The sequence below is a fragment of the Lepus europaeus genome, unplaced genomic scaffold, assembly GCF_033115175.1.
Source record: "Lepus europaeus isolate LE1 unplaced genomic scaffold, mLepTim1.pri SCAFFOLD_29, whole genome shotgun sequence".
In the NCBI taxonomy this organism is placed as follows: Eukaryota; Metazoa; Chordata; class Mammalia; order Lagomorpha; family Leporidae; genus Lepus; species Lepus europaeus.
Genome location: NW_026909167.1, coordinates 1,472,181 through 1,495,961, shown reverse-complemented (window position 1 = coordinate 1,495,961; position 23,781 = coordinate 1,472,181). Strand labels below are relative to the sequence as shown.

At 38.9% G+C, this 23,781-nt stretch overlaps 1 long non-coding RNA gene across 1 annotated transcript; it reads right to left on the bottom strand.

Moving 5' to 3' along the window:
- Window positions 1-705: 705 nt before the first annotated feature.
- Window positions 706-20,132, bottom strand: LOC133754799 (uncharacterized). The gene is made up of 2 exons (XR_009865296.1): window positions 18,419-20,132; window positions 706-1,114 (listed from the first exon to the last, which is right to left on the bottom strand). It is a non-coding gene; the product is annotated as an uncharacterized LOC133754799 (long non-coding RNA).
- Between the last annotated feature and the right edge of the window lie 3,649 nt (window positions 20,133-23,781).

Below are 23,781 nucleotides of genomic sequence, written 5' to 3'. Positions count from 1 at the left end.
ACATCTCCTCCCTTTGTTTTAGGGCAAGTGTGACTCTGCTTAGCGTGGCACGGCAACAAGCTGCAACCCATAATAAGCTTTAAATTAAATTGAAGAATGCCTACCATGGGAATTAAGGGCAGGGAGGAAAAGAAGGGCAAAGGGAAAAAGATCAGGCCCACCATGTTTCAGGCCTTTGTAATTGGCAGGCGGGTGCACAGATATGGGAAAGCAGGGGCATGAGATCATGCAGGGGGCATGGGGAAAGTGTGATGAAGTCATAGCCTTTCAGCTCTCAAGTCTAATGATGTATGACTGCCTGCATCATTCCCCCTTCAGAGACTCCATTCCCTTAATCCTAGGGATGTTGAAGGGTGTAGAATCATCACATCTTCTATAGCTGCTTCCTGTTTATGAGGGATGTAGTGCAGGCCCTGCCTGTCCTGGGTCTGGAAGTCTCTGCCTATCTCATTTAACAAATTCTCTTTGTGAGCTGGAGCAATCTTGGTCACTACCAATGTCTGTGTCCCCTGCATGGTCAGTTACTCCCAGAAGTTGTTGAGTTCTGGAACATGTAAGTTTGTTAATTAGTATGAGCAAAACTGGAACATGACCAATTGTAAGTGGAGTGCCCCTTTAAGATGAAAAGACCACATCCTACAGACTCCCAGATAGTGGGTGGTGATACATTATAAACCCATTTAGCTTGAGTATAGAGAATTATAATAGAAGAACACATTAGGAGTTTTATTATTAATAACAGAGAATCAAAAGAGGCAGGTACACCATGCCTGCCTTCAGGTGCAGCACTCTTGATGTGAGGAAAGCAAAGGCTTTACTTTTCTTTTTGCTTAAGATCTCTGGCTTACAGGAATAATCAGGCATGTCTTTTGAGTACACCTGTTAGGACTTGAGAGGTAGACATTTAATCCTAATTTTACTGAGGTAGTCATGTTCAGTAGCACCTGGTAAGGTCCCTTCCATTTAAGCTGTAGCTGATCTGAAGAGGATCTTTCTGTGAATGGCTTGTTCAGGGAAAGGCGCTGAAGCTGGCTTGTCAGAGGGTGAGCTTTCAGAGACTGGGTCCAGGGTTTGGCATTTCAGGCTGCTATCCACACAGGCTGCAGAGTGATCTCTGGAAAACACAAGCAAAACCTTTGCCCATCATTATGAGGGGATCAGGCCCCTTCCATTGTTGGGTGGTTGGGTCCCTCCATCAAACCAGAGGCAATTGGGTTGCACCTGTGAGAGGTCTCCAGCATTTCAATGCTGGTGGCTCTCCAGGGGGTGAGACCTATAAGAACTTTATGGTGAAAGGAGCAAAGTTAATACACTAATAGTGGGGGTATCATACTCTCCCCTCTGTTTTTTTAAGCATAGTCTTGAGGTCCTGCATGGGAAGTTAGTGCACAGTGACTCCTATGGTTAATTTAACAATTCACACTCTTTTGTGTGATGTCAGTGATCACCCAAGGCTCTTGACATGAGCTGTCTAGGCTATGGAAGCCTTCTGAATCCACAAACTCAGTCAATATTTAGAGAAGGACGTAAGCAAAGTGAAAGTTCTCCCTTTGAAGAGAGTACATCCTTCTTTGATGACCACTTCTTTCCACAGGAGTCTCACCCAGGGAGACTCTCCCTGTAGGTACACCTTTTCGCACAAGTGTCCTGACTTTCCATGCCTGAAATGCTCTTGTGGGCTTTTTAGCCAGATCAGAATGCCTTTAGGGATGACTCTGAGGTCACTGAGCGTTACTTAGAGCAATTGCCATTCTATGAGTCTGCTGTATGGACTGCTTCCCATGTTAAAGCATTTACTCCTCTTTAATTATATTAATTCTTTTGATATGATCACTTTAACAATTAGTGCCTCCTACATGACCAACTTAAAACTTAATGCAATCAAATACAGTCACTTTTAAACTTAAGATGCCACTTTCACCATCTAGCCCAAGGGAATTTGGGATCCCATGGTGAAGTAAGTCCAGCCATGAAATTATGATTTAAGCTCTCATTTTGGCTATGCTGTTACACAGAACATGTTAGTCACTCCTTTCATAAGATCTAAAAATCAAACTACATCCTGAGGAATCCCTCAGGACAGAGTCAGTGTCCCATCTTAAAGAGAATAGAGAAATGTGGGAGCAAGTCAGGCTTGCCTGAATGCCCACTGACAATGTCAAATGGAATATTAACAAGTGGTTTTAACCATTAAATAATAGCCTATAAAATATTTACTGTAGGTCCAATGCCTTCTATAAATTTTAAGAATACATGTATTTAAATATATCTTAAATATCTAACATGATGTGGCTTGTTTAAACAACAAACAGAAACATAAAACATTTTTTAGTTCCTTTCTATCAACAAATTTAAAGCATCTGACAAAGAGATTCAGGTCAGATGAATCAAATGTATCTTCAATTAATTTTAGCTATTAAATTTATGAGCAATCCTTCCTTGATAAACCAATTAAGACAGAGCTCAAAGTAAATTTTCCCATGTAGACATACAATATGAATACACACATAACACAACATACAAGATAGAACAATAAAGCAGTTTTAGTAATAGTTTCCTAAAATCTTTAGCTTTTTTTTATTACCAACCAATTAAAATTACTTTCTGTTCTTGAAAACTTGATTAACTATACTTTCTTCCAGTTGGAACCTGTAGTGCATTATTGACTTCATCTGTTTACAGAACAATTCAAAACTACTGAATTCAGTAGAAGTGGCTGGAAAAAGTCCATCAGAACCTATAGGAGGGCAGCTAAACACAGAACCAACAATATTTTAGTTTAGAGCAGCAAATCTGATATACAAAACTGTGGATGAGTAAAGACTTTAAATAGCTATGTTTAAAATGATAAACTCATTAACCAACAAGAGGCATTTGCATACTTCACACAGTATTTTCAAAAGCACCTGTAGGATTTTACAAAACATTTAATTCTTTTAGGCCTCTGGGCCTTTCTCATTAAGAGTAACACAAGATTGTCTAGTAACACATGATCATTAGACTTTTTAACTTTCAGACATTTGTATCAGTGGCATTTTATTTTATATTATCAAAACAAATTTAGCACGACTTCACATTTTAACAGTATCTGTAATATAACCCAAATAGCCTGATTAATTAGCTGGTGTCTCTCCAAGATGAGAGACATATATCCTTTGACACTTCCAGGAACCCAACTGGAAATATCAAAGTTCAAATTCTTTGGAACTTTGATTTTTTTGAATGCCTGTAAAAGATGACAAGAAAGGAGAGCGGCAAGATGGCGGAATAGGCAGGGAGCACACTATTAGTCTGGGGGAGAGACAGGTTAATAAAAGTGGAGATACTGCAGGGTCAAGGAAGAGTAGGGGAAGAAACAGCAGAGGAAACTCTTCTGGAACTAGTGATTCACAGTGGACCTGCGTGGAGAGCGTGGGAGCCCAAGTTCAGGACACCAGTGGCAGACTCAACACACCAGCGCTGGAACGCGAGGTGAGCCAAACCTCAATAGCTCGAGACACCAGCAGGAAAGCAGAAAGAGGAGACTAGAGGGAACGAGGCTTGGAACTCTGTGGGGAAAAGTTCACCAGGCTAACTAGAAGAGAGAGAGGAAAAAAAAAAGTGACCAATACGGACACGAGTTTCTTTCTCTCCGCTCACCCCTCAAAGGCGAGCAAGACAAAGAGCATACGTCTTGACATACGTCATAAGCAGGGCGACCTCAAGTCTGCACCGGCCCTGAGCCTAGCAGAAAAACCTGACTCTGGGGGGATGGGTGAAATAACAGGAGATTAGGATATAACTTGGCAACCCAGTGGGAGACTGTAGGGGAATTGGGGCCCACACTGAGGGCAGCAGAGATGCCCTGTGTGGTCCTTGGGAAAGAGCTTCCAATCTCTGGCTCCTGTGGGTGTATCATTTGCCTGCTAACTACCTCCAATTACGTTCAGCTGTGCGGAATTACTTCCCTTTTGAATCAAAAAAAAGAAAGAAAGAAAGAGAGATTTACCACACCTAACCTGGGAGTGTCATCTTTGACACACCCTCAACCCTGAGGAACCAAACACAGCTCTCAGTCCACACTCATCTCAAGCCTCTAAGGCTCCACCGAAAGCAGACAGTCCACTTAATATAGAGCCATAGTGTAACAAGAAAAAAAACCACAGTGAAGAAACCAAATATCTCCAACATACCAAACAACAAATGCAATATCCAAGGTAACAAGAACAAGGAAGACACTATGACTCCCCCAAATGAAAAAGACACCCCAATTCAAGATTATGAAGATGATGAGATCGAAGAAATGCAAGAAGTGGATCTCAAAAAATTGATAAGAACATTAAGAAGTTCTCCAAAACAAATTCTTGAACTACAGAAATCCTTAATGGACAAGATAGAAAATCTCACTCGTGAAAATGAAATATTAAGGAGGAATCAAAATGAAATGAAACAACTAGTAGAACAAGAAACTGTGATAGTGACAAAAAACCACAATGAAATGAAGAATTCAATAGATCAAATGACAAACACATTAGAAAGCCTTATAAACAGAATGGACAAAGCAGAAGGGAGAATATCAGACTTAGAAGACAGAACAGGAAAGAGGCAAACCAAAGAAAAGAAGAAGAAATTAGAATTAAAAAGTCTAATGATTTTGTGTTACTAGACATGATAGTTATCTTAATGAGAAAGCCCCAGAGGCCTAAAGGGTTAAATACTTGTAAAATCCTACAGGTGCCTTCAAAAATACTGTGAAGTAAGCAAGTGCCTCTTGTTGGTTGATGAGTTTATAATTTTAAACATGGCGACTTAAAGTCTTTTGTCATCCACAGTTATATATGATTTGCTGCTCATAAAACTAAAGCCTTGTTGGTTCTGTGTTTAGCTGTCCTCCTATAGGTTCCTATGGACTTTTTCCAGCCACTTCTATTGCATTCAGTACTTTGGGATGGCTCTGTAAACAGATGAAGCCAATAATGTATTAACAGTACCAACTGAGAGAAAGTATGGTTAACTGAGGTTACTAAAAACAAAAAGCAATTCAAATCAATTGGCAATCTACAAAAAGAGTTAAAGATTTTAAAAGCTATTATTAAAATTGCTATATTGGTCTATTATGCTATGTTATATGTGTATGTCCACATGGGGAAATTGTATTATTAAAATTATTATAAAATAATTAAAATTATTATAAAAATATTATTAGTAAGAGTTTTATTTTAAATGGCTTATATATAAGATTGTCAATAAATTTAAGTTGCTAAAATCAATCAAAGATACATTTTAATTTGTGTGACCTGATCTGTGTATCATATGTTTTAAACTTGTTGGTAGAAAGAAACTAAAAAAATTTTATATGGTTGTGCTTAAGTTTACTGGTTAAACAAACTACACCATGTTAGATATTTAAGAGGTGTTTCCAAATACATGATTCTTAAAATTTATAGAAGACATTGGACCTTCTGGTAAACGTTTTCTTAAGTTCTTATCTAATGGTTGAAACAGTTTGCTAAGTATTCATGTGATATTGCTATTGTCAGCAAGCGATCTAGGACTTGCTCCCTCATTTCTCTATTCTAAGCCCAACTTGTTCTTTCATTTCTCTATTCTCTTCAAGGTAGGAAACTAATTCTATTATGAAGGAATCTGTAGGATGCACAATTTAATCTTTAGACCTTATAAAAGAGATGGCTAACATTTTTCTGTAATAGCATAGCCAAAATAAGAACTTAAATAATAATCTCATAGCTAGATTCTCTTCGCCATCAGCGAAGTATACAGTAAGTAGAAAAAACCTCCCTTTCAGACCAAAGGGAAAGAAAGTTTTAAAGTGAGAATATAATTTTCCTCATGGGCATTGTCTACCTTAGAAAAACTACTACAGAACATGCCTGTGACTATAGACTTGTAGTTCAGGCCACCGAAGATTAGAGATGGGACTTGGGCACTCCCTTGACTTGCATCCTCTGGTCTGCTTTAACACAAACCAGGAAGAAAAGAAAGCTAGGCACCAGAAGCAATGGGTGGCAGGCCTATTAATGGCTGATCTGTACAGTGATCTGCCCTCAAGGAGACCCAACAGACCAGTCCACTGCAGTGGCTTTCAATGTGGTAAGCCTGGGCTTCAGCAGAAGTCAGCTTGTGAAGAGCCCTGGCAGCTCTGCCAAGAGTTGGATCACTGGAAATGGACCTGCCCTGGAGTCGAAGGATGCCCAGGTCAGAGCCACAGATCTCATTGGCTCTAAGCTGAAAAGCACTTCACTCAGCCCAACTTCCAAAGTGACCACTGCAGCTGAGGGGATGGTCAAGTAGGGTCAGCAACATTGCAGGCAGAACTGTAAATTTCTTGTTAGAGATGCCACCTGCCTTTACCTGGCCAGCTCTCCTCCCAGGCCAGCCAAGTAATGAAAGTCAACAGAGTGCCTTCCCCTAGGAGGTTCACACCTCCCTTAGGATATACCCCATGTGAAGAGATAGATAGGTCTGGGTCTCTTAACTTACAAGGCCTAAAGCCCAACAGATTATTATCAAGCCCCTTCTATCAGGTTCTATTTGCCTCTCAATCAGAAAACTTAATTGTAGCTTACACAGCACCTTTCTTAGCTCCTCTAATAATGACTCTGTCCTTTGTTCTAGACCCTGTCTAGTGCACTTGGGCCTCATTCCTTTGTAATCATAACCTCTACTCTACCTCCAATGGCTCTACTCCCAACCTGTGTGTACTGATGGTCCTCTTCCCCACTTAATGCTGTATAATTGTTCAAACCTGGTATATGCCACTCTTAGGATCATTGGTTACTATCCTCACTCTGTCTTTTATGACCTTGTCTAAATATGATCAGAGTCGGCAAACTTGGAAGGCTTCCATAGCCTTGGCAACTCATGACGACAGCCTAGGGTGGTTACTGGAGCCATAAACTAGAGTGTCAATTTGTTGGGTCAACAACAGGAGCCACTGTGCACTTGCTCCTCATGTGGGATCTCTGTCCTTAATGTGCTGTACATTGTGATTTAATGCTATAACTAGTACTCAAACAGTATGTTTCACTTTGTGTTTCTATGTGGGTGCAAACTGTTGAAATCTTTATACTAAATTGATCTTCTGTATATAAAGAGAATTGAAAATGAATCTTGATGCAAATGGAAGAGGAGAGGGAGTGGGAGAGGGGAAGGTTGTAGGTGGGAGGGAAGTTATGGGAGGGGGAAGCCATTGTAGTACATAAGCTGTACACTGGAAATTTATATTCATTAAATAAAAGTTTGAAAAAAACAGATGACAAGAAGGCTCAAAATACCTGGTTGAAATAAGATCCCTTAACATCATGACAAAGTATAGACCCGATTTAATCAAATCATAACTTCTTTAAAACTCAGTTGTTTTAAACAATTAGAACTTAAGAGGCATTAATAGAACATAATAGATTACTTTAAAATACCACAAAATTTGTCTCTTTGGTTGTTCAAAATTAAAAAATAAAACCTTAAGTTTAAGACCTGGGGGGGCGGAGCCAAGATGGCAGATAGTGAGGATGTGCGCCGTAGTTTGAGAAAATAAAGTTTCATAAAAGTGGAATTACTGTAGCCTCAGGAAAAGACTCAAGAATAATACTGCAGAGGAAACGCTTCCAGATCTAGTGGATGTTACACAGAGGACCTACTGGGAGCCCACCGCGTGTAAACCCAACCGCGGGAGAGGAGCCACAGAATCTCGCCAGCACGGGAACGAACGGAAAGTAAGACAAAGACGTCAGAAACCCGAGACATTTGGGGGGAAAAGCAGAGACCTCTCTCTTCACTCATCAAGCAAAACAAAGAGCAGGTGCCATTTTACATATGTAAAGCGCCGCCAACAAGTTCACAAACTCAGTAACTTTGAAACTTTGGTGAAACTTGAGAACACAATGAGGGCTGCATAAACTCTTTGTGTGGTCCCAGGGGTGGATCAAATGAATACTCACAGAGGCCAGATTTCAACTACCCTCAATTCCACTCACCTGTGCCAAATTACTTCCCATGAGTAAAAAAAAGAGAGAGAGAGAGAGAGAGAGAGCAATCCAGCAAGGAGCAAGGGAGAGAACAATCTGGGTGAGTCGCTTTTTGTACAGCCTTAAACCTAAAGAATTAAGCAGAGCTCTCTGGCCACACCCATCATAGCCTCTAAGGATCCATCAAAGCAGACAGCCAACTTAGAGGCATATTATAATGAGAAAAAAACACCACAGCCAAAAAAAAAAACAAACCATAAATTATCTCCAAAATACCAAACAACAAACATAGAAACTGAGGTAAAAAGAGCAAGGAAGAAACTATGACACCCCCAAATGAACAAGACACCCCAATCAAAGATTATGAAGATGAAGACATAGAGCAAATGCAAGAAGCGGATCTCAAAAAACTGATAAGAACATTCAGAAGTTCTCAAAAAAAATTCTTGAACTACAGAAATCCTTAATGGGCAAGATAGAAAATATCTCTCGTGAAAATGAAATATTAAGGAGGAATCAAAGTGAAATGAAACAACTAGTACAACAAGAAACAGTGATAGTGACAAAAAACCACAATGAAATGAAGAACTCAATAGATCAAATGACAAACACATTAGAGAGCCTTATAAACAGAATGGGTGAAGCAGAAGAGAGAATATCGGACTTAGAAGACAGAGAGCAGGAAAGGAAACAGTCAAACCAAAGAAAAGAAGAAGAAATCAGAAATCTAAAAAATACTGTCAGGAATCTACAGGATACTATTAAAAAACCCAACTTTCAGGTTCTAGGAGTTCCTGAAGGCATGGAGAGGGAGAAAGTATTAGAAGGCCTTTTTAGTGAGATACTAGTAGAAAATTTCCCAGGTTTGGAGAAGGACAGAGACATCCAAGTACAGGAAGCTCATAGAACCCCTAATAAACATGACCAAAAGAGATCCTCACCACGACACGTCGTAATCAAACTCACCACAGTGAAACACAAATAAAAGATCCTAAAATGTGCAAGAGAGAAATGCCAGATTCTCTCAGAGGATCTCCAATTAGACTTACAGCTGACTTCTCATCAGAAACCCTACAAGCTAGGAGAGAATGGCAAGATATAGCCCAGGTACTAAGAGAGAAAAACTGCCAGCCCAGAATATTATATCCTGCAAAGCTCTCATTTGTGAATGAGGGTGAAATAAAGACCTTTCACAGCTAACAGAAATTGAAAGAATTTCTCGCCACTCATCCAGCCCTGCAAAAGATGCTTAAAGATGTGTTACACACAGAAACACAGAAACACGGTCACCAATATGAAAGAAGATAAAGGAAGGAAACTTCACAGCAAAAGATCACAGGAGTCTCAAACCATATATTAGAAAAAATCTGGCAAATGACAGGGCAAAGTTACTCCTTCTCAATAGTCACATTGAATGTTAATGGCTTGAACAGTCCAGTTAAAAGACAAGGATTGGCTGATTGGGTTAAGGAACAAAACCCATCTATCTGCTGCTTACAAGAAACTCATCTGTCCAACAATTATGCATACAGACTGAAAGAGAAAGGCTGGAAAAAGATAGACCATGCCAACAGAAATGAAAAAAGAGCAGGCATAGCCATCTTAATATCAGACAACAGAAACTTTACCACAGAAACTGTTAGGAGAGACAAAGAGGGGCACTATTTAATGATTAAGGGATCCATTCAACAGGAAGATATAATGATTATCAATGTTTATGCACCTAATTACAGGGCACCAGCTTACTTAAAAGACTTATGAAGGGACTTAAAGGGAGATTTAGACACCAATACAATAGTACTGGGGTACTTCAATACTCCACTCTCAGAGATAGACAGATCAACAGGACAGAAGATCAACAAGGAGACAGTAGATTCAAATGACACTATAGCCCAAATGGATCTAACAGATATCTACAGAACATTTCATCCTATATCTAAGGACTTTACATTCTTCTCAGCAGTACATGGAACCTTCTCTAGGATTGACCACATACTAGACCATAAAGCAAGTCTCAGCAAATTCAAAAGAATTAGAATCATACCATGCAGCTTCTCAGACCACAAGGAATGAAATTGGAAATTAGCAACTCGGGAATCCCTAGAGCACGTGCAAACACATGGAGATTGAACAACATGCTCCTGAATGAACTATGGGTCATAGAAGAAATTAAAAGAGAAATCAAAAATTTTCTGGAAGTAAATGAGGATAAAAGCACAACATACAAAAACCTATGGGATACAACAAAAGCAGTGTTAAGAGGAAAGTTTATATCAATAGATGCCTACATCAAGAAATTGGAAAGGCACCAAATTGATGAGCTTTCAAGTCATCTCAACGATCTAGAAAATCTGCAGCAAACCAAACCCAAACCCAGTAGGAGAAGAGAAATAATTAAAATCAAAGAAGAAATCAATAGGATTGAATCCAAAACAACATAACAAACAAACAGCCAAACAAGGAGCTGGTTTTTGAAAAAATAAACAAAATTGACACCCATTGGCCCAACTAACTAAAAAAAGAAGAGAAAAGACCCAAATGAATAGGATCAGAGATGAAAATGGAAACGTAACAACAGACACCACAGAAATAAAAAGAATCATCAGAAATTACTACAAGGACTTGTATGCCAGCAAACAGGGAAATCTATCAGAAATGGACAGATTCTTGGACACATACAACCTGCCTAAATTGATTCAGGAAGACATAGAAAACCTAAACAGACCCATAACTGAGACAGAAATTGAAACAGTAATAAAGGCCCTCCCAACAAAGAAAAGCCCAGGACCAGATGGATTCACTGCTGAGTTCTACCAGACATTTAGAGAAGAACTAACTCCAATTGTTCTCAAATTATTCAAAACAATCAAAAAAGAGGAAATCCTCCCAAATTCTTTCTATGAAGCCAGCATCACCTTAATTCCAAAGCCAGAAAAAGATGCAGCATTGAAAGAGAATTACAGACCAATATCCGTGATGAACATAGATGCAAAAATACTCAATAAAATTCTGGCCAATAGAATGCAACAACACATCAGAAAGATCATCCACCCAGACCAAGTGGGATTTATCCCTGGAATGCAGGAATGGTTCAACGTTCGCAAAACAATCAACGTAATACACTACATTAACAGACTGCAGAAGAAAAGCCATATGATTCTCTCAATACACGCAGAGAAAGCATTTGATAAAATACAACACCCTATCATGATGAAAACTCTAAGCATACTGGGTATGGAAGGAACACTCCTCAATACAATCCAAGCAATATATGAAAAACCCATGGCCAACATCCTATTGAATGGGGAAAAGTTGGAAGCTTTCCGCTGAGATCTGGTACCAGACAGGGATGCCCACTCTCACCACTCACAATATAGTTCTGGATGTTTTAGCCAGAGCTATTAGGCAAGAAAAATAAATTAAAGGGATACAAATTGGGAAGGAGGAACTCAAACTATCCCTCTTTGCAGATGATATGATTATTTAGGGGACCCACAGAACTCTACTAAGAGACTATTGGAATTCATCGAAGAGTTTGGCAAAGTGGCAGGATATAAAATCAATGAACAAAAATCAACAGCCTTTGTATACACAGGCAATGCCACGGCTGAGGAAGAACTGCTAAGATCAATCCCATTCACAATAGCTACAAAAACAATCAAACATCTTGGAATAAACTTAACCAAGATCTCTATGATGAAAACTACAAAACCTTAGATAAAGAAGTAGAAGAGGATACCAAAAAATGGAGAAATCTTCCATGCTCATGGATTGGAAGAATCAATCTCATCAAAATGTCCATTCTCACAAAAGCAATTTATACATTCAATGCAATACCAATCAAGATACCGCAGACCTTCTTCTCAGATCTGGAAAAAATGATGCTGAAGTTCATATGGAGACACAGAAGACCTCGGATAGCCAAAGCAATATTGTACAACAAAAACAAAGCCGGAGGCATCACAATACCAGATTTCAGGACATACTACAGGGCAGTTATTATCAAAACAGCATGGTACTGGTACAGAAACAGATGGATAGACCAATGGAACAGAATAGAAACACCAGAAATCAATCCAAACACTGACAGCCAACTTATATTTGATCAAAGATCCAAAACTAATCCCTGGAATAAGGACAGCCTATTCAATAAATGGTGCTGGGAAAATTGGATTTCCACTTGCAGAAGCTTGAAGCAACACCCATACCTTTCACCTTACACAAAAATTCACTCAACATGGATTAAAGACTTAAATCTATGACCTGATACCATCAAATTATTAGAGAGCATTGGAGAAACCCTGCAAGATATAGGTACAGGCAAAGACTTCTTGGAAAAGACCCCAGGAGCACAGGCAGTCAAAGCCAAAATTAACATTGGAGAAATGCAAATCAAAACCACAATGAGGTTTCACCTCACCCCGGTGAGAATGGCTCACATCCAGAAATCTACCAACAACAGATGGTGCAGAGGATGTGGGGGAAAAAGGGACCCTAACCCACTGTGATGGGAATGCAAACTTGTTAAGCCACTATGGAAGTCTGTCTGGAGATTCCTCAGAAACCTGAACATAACCGTACCATACAACCCTGCCATCCCACTCCTTGGAATTTACCCAAAGGAAATTTATTTGGCAAATAAAAAAGCCATCTGCACATTAATGTTTATTGCAGCTCAATTTGCAATAGCTAAGACCTGGAAACAACCCAAATGCCCATCAACAGTTGGCTGGATAAAGAAATTATGGGACATGTACTCCATAGAATACTATACAGCAGTAAGAAACAATGAAACACAGTCATTTGCAACAAGATGGAGGAATCTGGAAAACATCATGCTGAGTGAATTAAGCCAGTCCCAAAGAGACAAATTTCATTTGTTTTCCCTGATCAGCGACAACTGAGCACCAAAGGGGAAACCTGTTGAAGTGAAATGGACACTATAAGAATCAATGACCTGATCAGCTCTTGTCCTGACTCTAGATGTACAATGTAATACTTTATCCTTTTTAGTATTTGTTGTTGTTGTTGTTCTAGTTCTAGTCTTTGAACTCTGTAATTAACACACAATTATTCTTAGGTGTTTTAATTTTAAATTTAAGAGTGGAAAAAGAGAGGGAGGAGATGTACAATTTGGGACATGCTCAATTGGTCTTGCCCCAAATAGTGAAGTTAGAAATGTGCCAGGGGATTCCAATACAATCCTATCAAGGTGGCATGTACCAATGGCATCTCACTAGTGCAAGTGATCAATTTCAGTTCACAATTGATGGCTCTGATAGGTCGAAGAGTCAAAGGGATCACACAAACAGGACAAGTGTCTGCTAATACTGAATGATAGAATCAAAAAGGGAAAAAACGATCCAACATGGAAAGTGGGATACAGAGCACACTCAGAATGGCAGATGTCCTAAGCAACACTCTGGCCTCAGAATCAGCCCTTAAGGCATTTGGATCTGGCTGAAGAGCCCATGAGAGTATTGTAGGCATGGAAAGCCAAGATACCATGGAAAAGAAAAAAAAAGAAGAAGACCTAAATCAAAGATCTCTGTGAGTATGATCCCAGTGGAAAGAACGGGGCCATCAAAGAAGGAGGTACCTTTCTCTGAAGGGAGGAGAGAACTTCCACTTTGACTATGACCCTATCGGAATAAGATCAAAGTCAGCCCACTCTGAAGGTTTCCATAGCCCTGGCAACTCATGACTAGAGCCTAGGGAGATTACTGATGCCATGAACAGGAGTGTCAAATTGTTAAATCAGCAACCGGAGTCACTGTGGACTTACATCCCATGTGGGATCAGTCCTTAATGTGTTGTCCAATGTGAAGTGATGCTATAACTAGTACTGAAACAGTATTTTTACACTTTGTGTTTCTGCGTGGGTACAAACTGATGAGATCTTTACTAATTATATACTGAATCGATCTTCTGTATATAAAGATAATTGGAAATGAAAAAAAAAAACCTGGTGTTAAATTGGAAATGGCATAGAAAATTAATTAATTTTTTAAAAAAATTATGTAGGATCTCTGTCTTTAATGTGCTGTACACTCTTATTTAATGCTATAACTAGTGCTCCAACAGTATTTTTTTTTTCACTTTGTGTTGCTATATGGGGGCAAACTGTTGAAATCGTTACCTAATATATACTAAACTGATCTGTATATAAAGAGAATTGAAAATGAATCATGATGTGATTGGAAGGGGAGAGGGAGCGGGAAAGGGGAGGGTTGTGGGTGGAAGGAAAGTTTTGGGAGGGGGAAGCCATTGTAACCCATGAGCTGTACTTTGGAAATTTATATTCATTAAATAAAAGTTTAATAAAAAAAGTGAAAAAAAGAAAATGCAAATTTCTACAAAGTTAAAAATATTATTTAAACATTAAAAAAAAAAAGACCTGGTGCATTGAATCAAATCCCATAATTTGGAACAGTTTTAAGAGTCAGAACTGGGAAGAAAGGATAGTACCCACAAGGGAGACCAGGAGGAAGCACCTGGCTCCTGGCTTTGGATCATTGCAGTGCACTGGCTGCAGCCCATCAGCCATAGTGGCCATTTGGGAGATGAACCAATGGAAGGAAGACCTTTCTCTCTGTCTCTCTCTCTCACTGCCTAACTCTGCCTGTCAAAAAAAAATCAACAAATGACAAAAATGATGAGGATGTGGAAAAAAGTTACCCTGGTCCACTGTTGGTGTGAATGTAAACTGGTGCAAGCCACTGTGAAAGACCGTATGGAGATATCTTACAAATCTGATTACAGACCTACCATATGATCCAGCCATCCCACTCTTTGGAATTTACCCAAACCAAAAGAAATTAGCATATGCAAGAGTTATCTATAACCCCATGTTCACTGCAGCACAATTCACAATAGCTGAGGTCTGGGAACAATCCAGATATCAATCAATTGTTGACTGGATAAGAAAATTATGGTATATACACACTACGGCGTACTACTCAGCTATAAAAAAAAAGAAAAAGAAACCCTGTCTTTTGCAACAAGATAGATGAAACTGGAAATCATTATACTTAGTGAAATAAACTAGTCTCCAAAATACAGATATCATATGTTTTCCCTGATCCGAGGTAGCTAATAGAGTACCTAAAATGTAATGTATTGGAGTTAGATACACTTTTTCAGATTTGATGATTGTTTAGAGCACTTGTCTTTTCCATTGAGGAACAGTGATTCTTTTTATTTTTTTCCTTCATACTATTTGCTCACTTGTTGAACTCTTACTTAGTGTAGGGTTAACTATACAATCATTTTGTAAAAGTTAAGTGGGAATGTGAGAGGGAAGAGGAGAAAGGGTTGGAGTGTGTGTGGGAGGGAGGGTATCGAGGGAAGTGTCACTTACATTCATTAGTCTGTATATGTGAAATATATCAAACTTATATTACTTAAAATTTTAAAAGGAAGTAAATATTTAAAATTCAAAAAAATTATACCAATAACAAGGAGAATTTTAAAGGTGTTTATATATATAATATATATGTGTGTGTGTTTATGACATTACAATGTAAATGCACATATATATAATTTGTAATATAAATGTACACAGAGCAACATTTTGAAATTTGTATAATGTATTTATCAGAAAAGAATACTCAGATTTCTGTAATGATCCAGTTTCTGAAAATTACAAGAATGAAGAGTAAGCCATCAAGTTGTAGCTCATAAAGTCTGTTTCTCTGTTTCTCCAAGTCTACCAGCCTCTAAAATTAAATAAACATACATAATTCTGGGATAAAAATAACATTAAGATCCCACTATTTTCCCACATAATTTTCAGGAAATATACTAGTATCTAGAAACACAGTGGCAAATTTATCTATGAATAAAATATATGTATGTTATATATGTTACATATATTCATATATATACTACATTGAGGAGAAAGAATTATTACCCTTGGCTAAAATGGCCCTGAGACACTGTGTACCTGACAGTTTCCAGAAGGCAACTTACAGAATGTTGGGGGTGATGATGATCTTACAATAAAAATTAAATCACCATGGCCACAGATTCACAGGGTTAGGATTGGTCTAGACTAAAGTATTTGTGCAAAAGAGTGACTCCAGTGAATTTAAAAATTAACAAATTTTCATAATTAAAGGTTAATTTCAAGTTCCATGAATGTCTATAAAGCTAAGAATGAAATCTCCTGCTAATGAGTGATGGAACTGGCCCTAAATTGTTCTGATATACTGTGAAAATAAAATTTGGACATCTGCCAGAATTTGATAGCCTTACAATGATAAAGTAAATCATGGTAGCCTGAAGTGCCCTGCACTAGAATTGGCACAAATTAGGTTATTATTTATTGAAGTGGTAATAATAAATTTGAATCAACATGAAAAATAGAGAAATGTATTCATTTCAATATATGTTTTATATTGATAGTTGTGTGTACAAATGGTAAATTTAGTAGAAGCAGGAATAAGGTTACAAGGAGATGTAACAGATATTAATAAAAGTAGCCCTCAATACACATTTAAATACAGAAAATCTGTGCTTTCTTAAATCAAAGAAAGTTTATGCCATTAAATTCAGTAATTTTAAAACCAAGATAAAATTGTCTTGATCTAATGAATGGAAATTTTAAAGAGAATGACAATTTTGATTCTCGAAATATAAAGAAGCTATAAAAAAGTGTCCTTGAAAGTGTAAAAGAATGTAATGTTCTAAAATTATTTGATAGGCCATAAAGATGGAGATTGCTAAGACAACTTGAACATTATTTAGTGCATTCATGACATGAAAATATAAGTGCCCAAAAGAATCATCATACATTGGCAGTGCTAAGATTGCTTTCCATGTGGATATTGACATACTCAGATGAAATTAATAAAATGAAAGACAAAATATAGAAAATTGATGCACATGGAAGTTAAAACTTTGTCTTGCCCTTAGTAACAATGTCATTTTAATGTGAGCCATAATTAAAAACAAATATGTGGATGAATATTTGGTGAAAAAACAGTCTGGAATAAACTGGAAAAATTACAGTATGATATAGACTTGTAGTTTGGAAAATTTCCACAATCAGAAAATAATTTAAAGTTCCAGGAGCATCTAGAAACATTAATAATGTATCCTATGCTGATGACCATGATGGTGCTGGCACTGCAATGTACTCAAATCCTATACACATGACAGTTGCTGGGACAACTTCCAGCATTTAGAGTGAGTAGATGACCACACAATTATAAATCAAACCGTGGGGCCCATCATTTCCCTGTGTTAGGAATGTTACAAATCAGGTTACTCATTACACATGCAGCTGACAGTAGTAAATGACAAAATAAATATGCACTCCATGGAAGGCATTTAATTTTGATTATATGGTATATAAATTAGTAATTTGGCAGAAACAGAGTCATAATCATATAGAGATGGGCTAATAATTGGATGGTGGAGTAGGGAGGGAGCTTACTGCTCTAGCCCAGGAGAAAATAGTTTTTAAAAAGTGGAAATAGAGGCCGGCGCCGTGGCTCAACAGGCTAATCCTCCGCCTTGCGGCGCTGGCACACCGGGTTCTAGTCCCGGTCGGGGCACCGATCCTGTCCCGGTTGCCCCTCTTCCAGGCCAGCTCTCTGCTGTGGCCAGGGAGTGCAGTGGAGGATGGCCCAAGTGCTTGGGCTCTGCACCCCTTGGGAGACCAGGATAAGCACCTGGCTCCTGCCATCGGAACAGCGCGGTGCGCCGGCCGCAGCGCGCTACCGCGGCGGCCATTGGAGGGTGAACCAACGGCAAAGGAAGACCTTTCTCTCTGTCTCTCTCTCTCACTGTCCACTCTGCCTGTCAAAAAATAAAAAAAAAGTGGAAATAGAGTAGTCTCAGGGAAGAGTTAGGTAAAAAATGACAGAGGGAATTCTACTGATATTAGAGGGACGCAGTGAACCCACATGGATGGCATGGTGCCCACGGATCACAACTCCAACAGCTGAGAGCCTATGCACCAGAACTGGAAAGTGAGGTGAGACAAGACCACAGTAGCCTGAGCCACCGGCAAAAATGTGGCAGGAAACTAGAGGAAATGAGGCTTAAGTATCCAAGGGAAAGTGTGCCAGCCAAACTAGAGGAGAGAGAAAAAAAAGGGACAGTACAGACATGTTTCTCTCTCTCCAATCACCTCACAAAGACATGCAAGCTAATAGAGCAGGAGCCATTTTGGACATACATAACATCTGTGCCAGCTTGTGTCTGCATCAGGCAAGCAGCCGAGTGGAGACTCCTAACTCCTAACTCTGGATGGATGCAATGGCTGGAGCTGCCACAATCCAAAGCCAGGAGTCAGGAGCTTCTTCTGCGTCTCCCACATGGGTGCAGGGCCATCTTCTACTGCTTTCCCAGGCTATAGCAGAGAGCTGGATCAGAAGAGGAGCAACCGGGACTAGAACCAGTGCCCACATGGTATGCCAGCATTTCAGGCCAGGGCTTTAACTTACTGTGCCACAGCGCTGGTCCCAACCTTTCTTCCTTATGGGAGTACCTATTGTATGGGATGTAATTTCCAGCAAATGGCTCTGTCACATGGTTATGTTGATTTTGGAAAAAGTCCTTCACATTCATTATATTCTTAAGTTCTATCCCTTGTTTGAACTACATGTGTTATGAGGTATTCCTTCTGACAAAAGGCTTTCCTACATTTATTACAAGATTTCCACCATGTAATAAATTCTCGATGTTATATTGTGTGATATTGGCATAGTTTTCCAACACTCATTCCATTCATGTGGTTTCTCCCCCATGTGAATTCTGATGTTTTATGGGGTGTTACTTATGGATAAAGGCTTTTCCATATGCATTATATACAAAGTGTTTTCCCACATATGAATTAGATGATGTGCAATGAGGGCTGAACTATGGGAAAAAGCTTTCCAAGTCATTATGTCCAAAAGGTTTCTTTTCATGTGAATTTTCTGACGCATTCTGAGATGTGACTTATTGCCAAGGGCTTTTCTACAGTCATTGCATTCATGAAGTTTCTCTCCGATGTGAATTCTCTGGTGTGATATGAGCTATGATTTACAACATATGATTTATAAAGGCTTTTCCACACTCATTAGATTGATACGGTTTCTGCCCTGTGTGAATTCTGTTTTGATATAACTTATAGAAAAAGGCTTTTACACAGTCATTACATTTATAAGGTTATTTCCCTGTGTGAATCTTCTGATGCATTTGGAGTTGGAAGTTAAAATCAAGTTTTTCCACAGTCATTACATTCATGAAGTTTCAACACTGTGTGCATTCTCTGGTGCATTATGAGGTTTGACTTTTGTCCAAAGGCTTTTCCAGTCATTATATTCATAAGGTTTCTGCCCTGTGTGAATTCCCTGATGCATGATGAAGGTTGACTTATGGCTAAATGCTTTCCACAGTTATTACAATCATGAGTTTTCTACCCTGTGTGAATTCTCTGCTGTGATGAGTTTTGTCTTTTGTCAAAAGGCTTTTCCAAAGTCATTACATTCATGAGGTTTCCTCCCTGTGTGAATTCTCTGATGTTTCTAAAGGATTGACTTTTATCCAGAGGCTTTCCCTTGGTCATTACTTTGATGGGTTTTCTCCCCTGTGTGAATTCTCCAGTGTGATATGAGGTGTGACTTTCATACAAAGGCTTTTCCACAGTCATTACACTCATGAGGTTTCTGCTCTGTGTGATTTTGCTGATGTATCATGAGGCCTAACTTATGGCCAAAGGCTTTTCCACAATCATTATTTATGAGGTTTCTCCCCTGTGTGAATTCTCCAGTGTAATATGAGGTATGACTTGTGTCCAAAGGCTTTTCCACAGTCATTTCATTTATGAGGTTTCTGCCCTGTGTGAATTCTCTGGTGTATGATGAGGTGAGACTTGTGTCCAAAGGCTTTGCCAGTTATTACATTCATGAGATTTCTGCCCCATGTGAATTCTCTGGTGTACGATGAGGTGTGACTTTTGTCCAAAGGCTTTTCCACAGTCATTACATTTATGAGGTTTCTCCCCTGTGTGAATTCACTGATGTTTCATGAGGTCTGACTTTCATCCAAAGGCCTTTCCATCGCCATTACATTCATGAGGTTTCTCCCTTTTGTGAATTTGCTGGTGTACGATGAGGCCTGACTTTTGTCCAAAGGCTTTTCCACAGTCATTGCATTCATGAGGTTTCTCCCCTGTGTGAATTCGCTGGTGTATCATGAGGTCTGACTTTTGTCCAAATGCTTTTCCACAGTCATTACATTCATGAGGTTTCTCCCCTGTGTGAATTCGCTGGTGTATGATGAGGTCTGACTTTTGTCCAAATGTTTTTCCACAGTCATTACATTTATGAGGTTTCTCCCCTGTGTGAATTCGCTGATGTTTCATGAGGTATGACTTGCATCCAAAGGCTTTTCCACAGTCATTACATTCATGAGGTTTCTGCCCTGTGTGAATTCTCTGGTGTATAATGAGGCGTGACTTTTGTCCAAAGGCTTTTCCACAGTCATTACATTTATGAGGTTTCTCCCCTGTGTGAATTTGCTGGTGTATGATGAGGTGTGACTTTTGTCCAAAGGCTTTTCCACAGTCATTACATTCATGAGGTTTCTGCCCTGTGTGAATTCTCTGGTGTATAATGAGGCATGACTTTCGTCCAAAGGCTTTTCCACAGTCATTACATTTATGAGGTTTCTCCCCTGTGTGAATTCGCTGATGTTTCATGAGGTATGACTTGCATCCAAAGGCTTTTCCACAGTCATTACATTCATGAGGTTTCTGCCCTGTGTGAATTCTCTGGTGTATAATGAGGCATGACTTTTGTCCAAAGGCTTTTCCACAGTCATTACATTTATGAGGTTTCTCCCCTGTGTGAATTTGCTGGTGTATGATGAGGTGTGACTTTTGTCCAAAGGCTTTTCCACAGTCATTACATTCATGAGGTTTCTGCCCTGTGTGAATTCGCTGATGTTTCATGAGGTTTGACTTGCATCCAAAGGCTTTTCCACAGTCATTACATTCATGAGGTTTCTCCCCTGTGTGAATTTTCTGGTGTCTGATGAGGTGTGACTTGGATCCAAAGGCTTTTCCACAGTCATTACATTCATGAGGTTTCTCCCCTGTGTGAATTCGCTGGTGTATGATGAGGTCTGACTTTTGTCCAAAGGCTTTTCCACAGTCATTACATTCATGAGGTTTCTCCCCTGTGTGAATTCTCTGGTGTATGATGAGGGCTGACTTCCACAGAAAGCCTCTTCCACAATGAAGGCATTTATAACGTTTCTCCCCTGTGTGAATTCGCTGATGGTTTATGAGGTATGACTTTTGTGTAAAGGCTTTTCCACAATCACTACATTCATGTGATTTCTCTCCTGTGTGAATTTGTTGACATTTCCTGAGGACTGACTTTTGTCCAAAGTCTTTTCCAGAGTCATTACATTCATAAGGTGAATTAATACTGAGTGATTTTCCACAAGGGTTACATGTGTAAAGTTTTTCCCTTGTATTTAGTCTGTGATTTATTGTAAGATGTGACTGGTGAATGACAGGTTCAACATACTTAATGTACTTATAAAATTTCTTTCTTGTGTGAGTTTGTTGATGCATATTGAGGCTAGAATTTTCATGGATAGCTTTTTCTATTTGAGTTGTTTTTCCAAAAGTGACAGTTGATTTATTACAGTTTTCTGCCATATGAACCCTCTCAGATTTACAGAACATCTTTCTTGTGAAGACTTTTGCTTGTCCAGTGGGTCCAAATGGCTGCTTCATGATGTGAATATTGTCATACTGACTAAGAGGCTCACAGAAGTGAAGAGATTTTCCAGGTATCTTAGTGTTATCAAATTTCTCTCCAGCCTGTAGTTGATCAGGCCCACTGTGGGGATACACAGGGTGACATTTATTGCATTCCTCAGGATTCAATCCTGAATAGATTCCCTTTTTAATAATCATTGTTGGAATATGGCTTGAATTTAAACTAAGGGTTTTTCTTAATTCAACTCTCTTGTGAGCTGATGTCTTGTTATTTTTCATAAAATCCTGATTCAGATTTTTGTCCTGACTTTCCAGGTTGATCTTAATCAGGTCATCCATTTTCATGACCACTGAAATGAGAAAAAAGCAATCATGTCACTGAATCACATGTTACTGTTTCTCCTGGCATACTCATGTAAAGAGAATGAAGTTACTTGTTATCCAAGTGGCATAAGATTTTCACAGAATCAGTATGAGGTACTTATTTGTGACCATTATATGGTTTTTCTCCTTAATACATTAATATACCATGAGGTTTCCCAATGTTCAAACCTGATCCTTTTTACTATGGGAATTTGTCAAGGATGGTAGAATGACATTTGTGCTATGATGAGTGGGATGCCTGCCCTGGCTACTCTGCTTTCAGTACAGATCTCTGCCTATGTAAACTGGAAGGAAGCAGATAATGTTTCATGTGCCTGGGAACCTGTGAGACACCAGGGAAGACTAGAGGAATTCTAGAGCTCTGGCTTCAGACTAGTTAGACTTAAGTGTTGCAGACATCTGGGAAGTGAGCTATTAGAGGGCCTCTTTCTCTCTTTCTTCTCTCACTATCACTCTGCCTTTCACAAAGATGAAATAACTATAAAATATTTTAAAGAATGGACAAATATTTAATAAAAATATTCACCCACTACCTAGCAACCATTTTTCCCCTGTCCTTTTTCTCCAGTTTATTTTTATAAAAATTGTGTGCTTTTTGATTCTCCGATATTTCAACCATAAACATGAAAAAGTTTTACTGATCATTTACTTGCAGGTGGAGAAGAGTGAAATGTGCCTGTACTTTAAGCAGGACAACATTTAAGGAGTATGATTTGGATCTAAGATTGTCTCATGTTCAGTCTTCCTAGGTAAACATCATTTGTGGGATTTTTCAAATGAAAAACTACTTTGTCTCTACTCTATGCCAGCTTCCCCAAATTCCTAAGGACACCCAACACCTTCAGCCTCTCAGAAATACAACAGGTAGAGAAAAGTCCCAATATACCACTTTAGTTAAACACTCCCAATCAGTTTGAAGAATTTGTTTCTGCAAACTGGGATGTGCTCATCTTCTTTGAAAAGTGTTTTCTAGCTCATTCTGAAATCATCAGTGCTGGTTACCTCCTCTTGATTCTTTCTGTAAACATTCCTGTGTGATAATTTGAATTTCTAGATGCTTTTAATCAGTTGCCTCCTATTTTCACTGAAAGCTTCATTTCCTATGCTTTTCTTATCTTTTTATTTGCTTATTTTTCAATGATACTGAAAAATAAGAGAGAAATCATACTTCAAACTCCACCCTTAACAAAATCTAAGCCACTCAACATAAACCCAGGAGGCTACTTGAGCTTGGGTCTCAAAAGCGCATTACTTTCTTGGTGAGTCTAGGATCACTTATTTTCACGTTTTATATAAGTTCATGCTTAGTTTATGATTTCTTTTCTTTCAAAGATTTACTTTATTTACTTGAAAGCTAGAATTATAGAAAGAGATAGACAGAGAGAAGCCTTCCATATGCTGATTCACTCCCCATATGGGAACAACAAACCAATGCTGGGCCAAGATGAAGTTAGGAGCCAGGAGTGTCTTTCCTGTCTCCCACATGGGTACAGGGGGCCAAGGACTTGGGCCAACCTCTTCTCTTTTCTCAGGTACATTAGCAGAGAGCTGGATTAGAAGAGGACCAGCTGGGACTTGAAATGGCACCCATATGCAATGCTAGTGCTGCAGGCTGGAGCTTTAACACACTGCACCACAGTGTCATTCCTAGCTTCATAATTTATGATGTCACAACACAGAGGCTTACTCATGACCATCTTTTTTTTT